The sequence below is a fragment of the Drosophila biarmipes genome, chromosome 2R (assembly GCF_025231255.1).
Source record: "Drosophila biarmipes strain raj3 chromosome 2R, RU_DBia_V1.1, whole genome shotgun sequence".
In the NCBI taxonomy this organism is placed as follows: domain Eukaryota; kingdom Metazoa; phylum Arthropoda; class Insecta; order Diptera; family Drosophilidae; genus Drosophila; species Drosophila biarmipes.
In genome coordinates, this window is record NC_066615.1 from 15,888,947 (window position 1) to 15,899,382 (window position 10,436).

A 10,436-nucleotide genomic window follows, 5' to 3' on the forward strand; every position below is an offset into this window, starting at 1 on the left:
TTTAAATAATAATTTTGGCTTGGATATATCCGTACTGGGATTCCCCTCCGTTAGCGTGCTACACATAAAAAACAGTACTGTTAAAATGTTAAACAAATACATTTTATACTTTAATAAACTTTAATTTCTAATATATGTTATTTATTATTAAGATCCAAAAAGTTATATACATATGTTTTGTAAATATAAACTAATATATTTCACCTAAAATGTTGGTATTACATTTTATTATAATACACTTGAAACATTTGTTTGAAAAAGTTTTTTCCAGTGTTTCCTATATTGCTGCCAATTCTCGTCCTGCGGCCCCTGCGTCGTATGCGTAATTTGATTTACAATGCGAGCGGGCTTCCGCTTAATGTATGAATGTGGCCGTGCAGCCGTGCGCCTGTTTGTGGTTCGGATTTTGGCCAGATTTGGCCTAATGGCCATCAGATCATGTTTAATAGTTAACAGCTTTGATTTTCGACCGACCATTTCATACTGCAGTGGCGGTGGTCTGGGCTATTGAATTATGCCCAGCCAAGTCGGATAATGATAATTTAATGGTTGTTTGAGAGGCACGGCCAAGTAGAACCGAGTTGTGAGTTGGCCATAATTCGGCCTTGTTGCTCTAGCTCTGAGTTGGCTATGAATGTCAGATGCTAAACTCCCATTGTCTGCTCTAATGAACTGATGCGTTCCATGCAGCTCTTTCAAATTAAAACGTCGGTGAAAAGTAATTAAAAGATTATGGAAAAAGCGCTCATTAAAGAGTTATGGCTGCCCGCAGTATGGTGGCTGGATTTTAATTGTGGATAGAATTTTGCTGTAATTAATTGGAAAAGCCGCCGCAGCACCTGTTAGCCTTTGTTTTTGTAGTTATTACCACTGCGGTCCGTCGTCATCGTGAGCCTAATTGAATTTCGCGCCGAAGGAAAACAGAAAACAGCAATCCGTCCGTTTGAGCGGGCTGAAAAATTAAAATTACTTTAATGCCGGCTCCGGCGTAATTGATGCCTTCAGTGCACTGACCTGGATCGCTGTCAGGCCAAACAGCCGTGGATGCATCCCCGTGGAGGCATCAGCACGAGCCTCCTGCATCCTGCATCCTGCATCCTCTGGCCCCCAACCTCCGCCCTCCAGCCAACCTCATCATCGCATCCGCAGCATTGTTGCCCCGTTTGCTGTTGGCGTGGCAAACAGTCCTGATGAAAGAGCAGCGACTGAAGGAGGTGGCACTGGGCTGGGAAGGAGGGGCAGTTCTGCAACAGGAAGTAAAAGTATGACACAGGAAGCCGGAGATGAGCCGCTTTGCCCCCATCACCCGAAACCCGTTCTCGTCCAGCCAGACCCACAATTAAAGCGATAAAGTCCTGGGAAAAAAGTCCTGCTGTCGCAACTCAGAAGCGTAAATCAGCAGCAGATGCACAGAAACACTGTTTACACAACTTTATTCGATTTTTATGATAATTGCTTGGCTTAAAATTAAAATAAATTAGAAACAATTTTTCTACTTTTTGTTATACTTATTTTTTCACTCATGAATTATTATTCCCGACCAAATTAAAGAGTTCTTAAAAACCCTATATAATATTTGGTTACTAAAGGGGTGGTTGCTTATTAGGTCGTAATACTCAAAAACAAAAAAAAGAAAAGTAAGTAAAGGCTTTTAAGACAATAAATACTTTTGTTCATACTTATATAACATTCTCTGCTCTGTGTATAGAAGATTGCTCAATGATACTTTTGAAGAACATAAATTAATACACTATTCTTAAGTCTTCTGCAATAAACCAAAAATCTTGTTTTCGGACTTAGCTAGTTTAATTTTTATTTTAGTTTTAATTTCGATAAAATTTAATAGATTTTAGACACCTAAATTATTAAGTATTCATAACTAAGGATATTTTTTACTTTTCCCTTAACTTTTTCCCCGTGCAACACCAGCGAATGTGATAAATGCGACCCAGTGCATGCGAGTGGCAATTTAAGGTACTTAAAAGCCACGCCACTTGTAATGAGCCCCACACCCACTCCCATATCCACCTCCCGCCCCATTCGGGGATCCGATGACACAGATTCCGGGCAGATGACCAAGCGGCCATTACACGCAGTAAGCTGGCTGCAAAGTAGTTGGCCAATTGTTGCGAGATGTGCAGTACCATTTAATTGAGTGTCCGCTTCCACTTACCCATCCTCATCCCCATTCTCAACCTCGTGAATTCGCGTATTCCGAGGTTGATTGAGCTAATGGAGGTGTCCGATTGACGGTGCTCTCCGACGGGTCCGGGCTCCTTTGATCTGGTCGCCATCGCTCCGGCGCCTCCTTCGGGACTAACGACCACTCAATTAACTGCATTCGCCGCCTTTGAAGTGGCCAAGAGAGAACGGTAACTGCTTTAAGCCATTTCCTCATTTTCCAAGTGCTTCAGTTTATAACACAGCGCGGCAAGGAGTCCCAACAGTTTTTTGAGAGTCTGTTTCTGAAAGTATCTATCTTAACCAGTAAAAACCCCATTTGTGGATCCTCTTACTATGTTTTTATTTATCAAGAATATTTTAAGGTAAATTCACTTCTTTTATTTATTTTGTTCTATTTCCTACAAATCTGTAATGCTCACGAAAATAAAATTTACTTCACTCTATAATATATAGAAATCCGAAACAGGTAGAAGCGAAGTTTAAAATAGTTTGCTGTAGATATTATTATAACAAAATAAACAATGGATAAAGAAAAAGGATCCGAAATGAAAGGTTAAATCAAGTAAACTATTAAGTTAATTTATTTGGTGTAGTATTTATTTTGCATGTAGGACGGACTCACTTATTTTTTACCCTGTACGTTTAAAATTCTTGTTTTATAATATTTCATATTATATATCATATACACATTTAAATACTTTAATTTTTGATTTTGTCCTTGAAGAACACAACAGCTTTAAGAAATACTACCGCTTAAGCGCTTAACTCTTCTTTAAACTTCACTTTAATTGCTGACTTATCCAATCAATTTCATTTAAGCTGATCTTAACCAAAGCCCATTAAATGTCGAGGAAAACCTATTTAAAAGCTATCAATTAACAAATATCATAGGTCAATATTGTTAACCGATGCCGTTTTTACTTTGCAATACCATTTGCAAGAGCTGCAGTTTTGATAAACAGCTGAAAGCCAGGAAGTGGGCCAGGAACTGAAATGGCCAAAAGAGCCGCCAAAATCTGCATTAGCTGTTGGGGAAGCCGCAAATGGGAAACGAAACTCGCCGTGGAGTGCCTCGAACTGTTATGGGGCCAAAAGTGGTGGTGCTGTGGGCCATCAGGGACTTCGGGGCTTCGGGGGCTTCGGTGGTGCGGTGCTCGCTGTGGGCCAAGTGGCCACATTTTAGCGTTGAATGCGTTAACCGACGATGCAGTGGCTACATGGGCACTGGATGCGGAATATGGGATACTGGATGCTGGTTCTGGCTCCTGACTGCTGACTGCCGACTGCTGAATGCTAAATGCTGACCAAACGAAACGAAATGCTGGCGGGATTCTGGCTGATGCTCCGAATTAGGTCAGCGTGGTGCCCGCAAAGAGCAGGAGCACACAAAAACGAATAAAAACCACTGGCTGTGGGTCAGTGTCGACTCTCGGCTACCAATTAAATTACATTTTAATTTTATTAGTTCAAGGAGTCAATTTTGTTTTTATTAAAATAGCTTAAATTATTTATATCAACGTGGTTGACTTTAAACTTGAAGTACGAATGATCAAGCAAGTCTAATAAAAACTCTTGTATTTACACTTATAAATTATAGACAGTGCAGAAAACTTTAAAAACTTGAACAGACTTAAAATTAAATCTTTAAGTAAGTAAAATATCCTCGCGTATTTTAGAAATGTAAATGCCCAATACCCCCGGTTAGATAATTAAATATATAAAATACATTCTTTTTAGACTTAAGATCAGAAGGTTATAATTAAACTGATCATCTTTTGGGCATAAACTCAAAATGGACACTTTAAAAAGGAGACTTTAAACTAAATAATTATATATTTTCCATTTTCTAAGATTAGGATCAATATACGAACGACAAAGCGACCCTTCGCTATATAATTGTTTAAAAATACTCAAAGTTGTAAAATAATTCAAGCACTATATGCTTCTTGTAAAATTTATAAGAACCAACCAGTCCTCTTCCATTTCTTTTCAGGGGTATTAAAAAAGGAGCAGAAATGCAGGGCAGAATGCTGGGTTCGCTTGACTCGCTCGACTATCAGCGCTTGCATTTTAATTGCAAATTTTCGCCCATACAGTGGGCCCCACTCCTTGGACCCGCTGGACGACGGACTTTTCGCTGGCAATAATTTATTGGAGACGCTTAGCACGAGATTAACGGTAAATGTAAACGCAGCCAGCGAACCGGAAACGGATTACGGGCCAGCGGAAGTGGAAAGTCACACGTAATTCAATATCACCCCGGCAATTTACGAGCCGTTCGCAGACATATCCAGTGGAATCCAGTGGCTCTGGCTGTGGATCTTAGTGCGGGGTAATTGCATCTGGATGTGTCTGAGTGGGTGCTCTGGCCCTGCTTTTTTCCCTGCAATCTGGCTTTGAATTAGGGCCCGCACCTGGAATTTTCCATCTTCGAGCAGTTTAAAGCCAGCCAAGTGATTGCGGTTGGTTTGGTTGGTCTGGTGGCTCTTCCCTTCGCGCCATATTAAACTTGTCAGCCTGTCGGCGAAATGTCAGCTGACAGCTGCTGGAGAAACCTTTTTGGCCAAGCCCCAGATCTAATTGGCTTAGAGCCAGAATGTGTTTTTCGCAGAAATTTCCGCCACGCCTGATAGACCAACATATATGTTTGTGCATGTACAAATTTTCCACACGCGTCTGCCTTTTTGTGCAACTTTTCAGTTGTAAACAATTATTGACTGGTTTTGTTGGGGCGGACGGTCACTTCCGTTTCCGTTTGTCCAGATTTCTTAATATTTTTATTGATTGTCGGGCCATACGAAACACAAACTTTTTGTCCTTCAGCGAGCAGTGACCTATTCTAAGCCCGAAAAACGAGAATCCCAGGGGCGTGCTCCCCTCCTATACACACATTTATTCCGCTGGCAGCCATAATTGTTTTTGCCGAAGTGCACTCTGGCTAGACTTTATTTATTGTTGGTTGCACCCTTTCGACCGCAAACAGGGACAGCTGCTGATGCTGTGTGCATGATTTCGACATGCGAACGGACCGGGAAATGCGGAAAACCCCGAAACGGACGCAGAAACTGCAAATATTTGAAGCCCTCCCTGTTTTGCTTTTATTTCCAGCAGTTGATTGACTTTTTGGCATCGAACCGGTTCGAACGGCGTATGTAAATGCCAAATAGAAATGTTTTGGCCAGCATTTAATTGGTGGATTATTTTGATGGATTCCCGGGTACCACGGCACGGGGTGAAAACAGGTGTTTAGAGGTTGCTCAAATGCTATAATTGGTTTTTTTGTTTTTTGTCGGGGGTCAAGCACTTCCGTTTTTGGTGTTGTGGAAATGTCATAGGTATTTCACGTATTTAAATAAATAAGTGAGGTATACATAGCAGTTTTATTAGTTGAAATAGTAGAAATATAAAAACAGTTAAATAAAAATTACAACAGTTTTTTTTACCAAAAATGCTTTTTAAATAACTTTAATTCGTTTAAGGGGCATTTAAACATCGATTTAAAACAACAATTTTCTTTCGTTTTTAATTTGGATATCTTGTTTTTGATGTTTTTCAAATATTTAGTGCACTAGATGTAAATACCAGTTTTATGATTCTAATCATAAAAAGTATAAAACTTGTTTTCAGAGCATTCAATCCATGTATCTGACCGTTTTGACCAGCTCAACTTTTGTAGCTCAACTATTGCATTTTTGGCTTTCAAATTTGCATTGATTTCATGGTGTTTCCTTTACTTTTCCGAAGTCAGCAGACCACGCAACGAATTGCAAATTTAAATGCCGCAGCAGCTGCAACTGCTTATGGTAATGAGTCTGTCCAACTCTCCGTCCCATTGTCCGGCAGTCTGGCTGTTTTCCCGGCAGTTTGCAGGTCCACCAACGCAGTCACACAAGCGGGCAACTAATAATGTAAAACTCCCTCTTTATAACTTTTCACGGGGAAAACGCGGCGAGGAAAATGCAGGGGGCGACAGCTACGACGATTGCCATGGCGACCAAAATTGAGTGCCGTTTGTGAACAGCTGGAAACTTATGAAAGTTGTTTGCCAAACAACAATAAAATAAATTGTGCGAAGCGGGGGAAAATCGAGGGGGCTTCGAGTTTCCCAGGGTTAAGGTGTGCCGTTCTGGGGTGGCATTTTCCGGGGGCGAGAGTGGGAGGCTTGCCCGTGTCAATTGTCATTCCGCACTTGAAGCTGCCTTTGTTGCCTTCAACTTGACTTTGTCTTGGCCAAGTTGTTACGCTTTTATTGCCATTGTTGCCGCTGCTGCTGCTGGCATACGTATTTATATTACGCCAGACTTCGAGGAGAAGGTGTAAAAAGTTTTCCCCCCGGCGCTTTACATTTTATGAAGTGCACACAGCGGGTTATCAATTTGTGTGTTGTCGCTCCAATTCGTTTTATTATTAAAAATCACCGAGGTGGAAGCATCAAAGCGGAAGTTGCATTCACAGCCGACAAGAGATACGGATTCGGTATCTGAAAAAGGCCAAAAGGACTCTGCCTACATGGTAGATATAATAAATTGTAGCCATACATCCGTACATCTGATAAAATATTTATAAATGCAAATGTTTGAATCGGCAGAGAGGCTCTTCAAGGGTGTTTGGGAATTAGGCTGGCTTAAAGCTTTTCGCTTCGTTAATTTGCATATCAAATTTTAGGCTTTTTGTGCGAATAATTCGGGTATAATTGATGTAAATGCTGTCAGCTAGAATATTATTTTAAGATGCAGGGACTATTTACATTCAAATGTAAAAAAATTATATTAAATTAGAATGTATTTATTGAATTTATCTTTCTGATCTGACATACAATCTGGAATTAAATTTTCTTTGAAACAATCTGAAAACAAATTTTCCTCTCCTTGGAGGAAGCTGTCATTGTGCTTGAAACTCCGTTGCACTTGATTGCCCCATATCGATTGGTGCTTCGGTTCCCTTTTTGTTATCTATGATAACAGAAGATGGAATAAAATGAAAGCGAGATGGCATATCAGCATTGTAAGAAGCAGCTGCGTCTTGGCCGGAAAATGCGATTGGAAATTGTTACAGCCAGAAGTGAAAACACCGCTCAGTTCAGTGCAGCCAACAAATAATTCTTAAAGAAAAAATACAGAAAATACCTTTCCCTTTTTTCTGATTTGTAATATAAATTTGTATTCCCCAAAATTTCCAAATTTCCGCACAGGAGATTTTTGACCAGAACGACTAAGTGACAGCACTGGTCAATTTATCCCCTTTCTCGCCTGTCGCTTCCGATTCGGATTACTCGGAGAAAAATGCAAAATACTTTCGCTACATCTTGGCCGTGGAGAAGTAACCAAGTTAGATTGCAGCTAAAAGCGTTGGAAATATTTTATACTCCCTTATATTCCCACTCAGAACCGTATAAATATTTATGGAAAATGTTAATTCCGCGCTCTTTAATCTAAATGTTAATTTCGCGCCGTCAAATAAATCACTTTGTAGCCGAGCAGCCAGCGCGGCGTATGCGTAATGCGTTGGAATTGAATCGAATGGAATGCCGGGGGATTCCCCTGCACCGCCGGGGGACACCTTCCTCCACCCACTTACCAGGTGTCTGCGGCTGTTGGATTAATTAGTGCGCCGTGCTCGACAAAATGCTCCTTGGGGACCAATTGCCGGGGAAAGTTCAAGTGCGGGCTTTGCGTAGCATAGCTGCTTCCTTAGCTCCTGTGGCTCTTTAATATTTTCGAGAAGTGCAGCTGGGTAAAACTGTCGGCAGCAGGTGCAGAGTTTCAATTAGCGCCCTAGTCATGACCAAGACCACAACTAGCAGGTAATTACGCAGCTCGGGATCAATTTTTAAAGAAGGGGTGCCTAATGAGGGATTTACACTATTCAGCAATGGCTTAAAAAATATCCATAGAAAATTCCTTAAAAATATTACTGAGGGAATTAAAAATCATGGCAAGACATATGTTTATATTATATCTCTAGTTTTTTTGATAAGGATTGTAAGACCTAACTACAATTCTTTGGCCTATCCCAATCTACCCATGTTCAACAGCTCATCTTTTACTACAGTTTAGTTAAAGAATTGTTAAATGTTTTCCATTTTTATAACACATTTTTTAAATACAGAACGTAAAGTAAGCCCTACGTCGAAATAGACTTGCCAATTGATTGCCAATCAATTCCTCAAGTGATTGATGATGCTCTCCACTCCTCCCTTGGAACAAAGACCACATGGGACTGGGCTGAAGCGAATTCCTAACTAATCAAAATATTCAGATGAGTAGGTAAGGTAAGTGTGCCCTCAGCCCTGTACAGAATCTTGTCATTTCCCCAGTGGCACACGGGGGTGCTGGGAATTTGTCAACTATGCGGCCAACTTTAAAACCAGCGAATTGTCGAAATAAATGGCTGAGATGATTTTATGGCCAGCAGTGCACTCTGTCCCTAAAACCAACGGCAGAGCTGAAAACATAGTTTTTGCACGAGGGTCCGGGCACAGGGAAGGGGAGTAGGGAGTGGAACGAGGGAGTTCAAGTGTAGTTAGCCTCGGGGCTTTGGCATGCATTTAACATCCATACCAGGACACGACTGGGGGGCAGGCCAAAAGTCCGGGCCAAGCTCGTTTTTTATGACTGACCTACAGTGGAAAAAAAAATGTGAATGTATTGAAAAGAAACATTGAAATTACTTTAAATTGTTATTAGGAGTCTAAAAGTATGCTACAAAACAGTTAAAGCCCAAAAACACTACAGATTTATTAAGAACTACAACTATCCTTCATTTATTGCATACTTTTAGACACCTAGAACAACATTAAAAAGTGATTTCAAAACCGAATTGATTTGTTTTCAAAATCCTCAAATTTATAAAACAAAAAACATTTTTTAAATCAAATATTAGGCACAATATGTTGCTTTATAGTTTGTTTTCCCATGTGTAGATTGAAGCCAGTGGGTGGGCGGTGTGTTTGGGTTCAAAGTGCGGGGACACCGCTTTTGAGCTACGTGACATGCATAGTTCATCGCTTTGGCCCGAGAGCACGGACGAAAAATATTGCAGTTGTGATATGTTTGAGCTCACTCGGATGTCCGGGTGCGATGGCTTTTGCTATTGCCTTACTGCAACGCAACTCCAGAGGTGCTAATGAAAATGGCTCCAATTCCAGTACAAATCGGAAAAGGATATGCATCCCACGGACGCGAATCGTACATTCGCATATGGCTAATTGCGTGTTCCCTAATTAGCCCCAAACAATTGCTGCTACATGCAGTAGCTTTCTCTTTAAAGTTACCAACTCAAAAGTGAGTTTAAGCTTGATGAGGGTTTTATGTCGAGCCCACGCAGAGTGTGTTGTATTAATTTTCGAGACTGGCAAACAAGCAAAACCAATTTGCGCCGAAAGTACGAGTAACAGGAGCAGTTAATTTTAATTACGCACATAGCAGTATACAAGTTGCTGCTGTGACAACGGGGCGTCTCAATTTGGACACCTTTCTGCGTCGAAAGCACCAAACCAAACCACACAGCACAGCCCTGCCCACATTCACATTCACATCATCGTCCTCGTCCTCATCCTCATCCACATCCAAATTGCCATTAAATGAGCGGGGGCGTGGTTGAGAATAAACGACAATGGCGCTTCTGCGGCCATGTGTGGAAAATGAGCTGGCGGCGGGAAATGAAGCCTCAATCGTTTCGAGGTGCAAAGCAACAAAACAAATTAATTTTCCAGGTGCACATTGCTGGCTCTGCTGGCAAACTTGAGGCCACACACGCGCACATGAACGGAAACCTTGGGGAAGATTACCAACTAAATTTCCACGCCCCTCTCAACTTTTAAATGAATTTCACTTCCGCTTGGCGCCCTTATATGAACTTGAAGGGAAAAGGTAAAGTCTACAGAGGAAAAACTGATTGCTTATTGTACAGGAATATTAAGCAAAAGTTAAATTCATTTTAAATTTAATTTTTGAATAATAATTTTTATTTATTTTAATTAGATAACAGGTGATGCTTTAAAAAGGAGCATGGTCACATTAAGCTGCGTTCTATGCTCTATGGTCAAAGAAATCATATGAAACACTTGGTCACACTCAGCTGTTGTCTATAATGAAGGGTAAGCTTTAATAGCTTTAAAAAATTAACTGTTTTAAAAACATAACAAACTCATACAAATGTAAAATATTATATCAAATACTTTCCCTGGAAGTGCTTAGCTTTTTTTTCAGTGCAGCACACACTTATGAAGTCACTGTTTTGCTTTCCGTGCT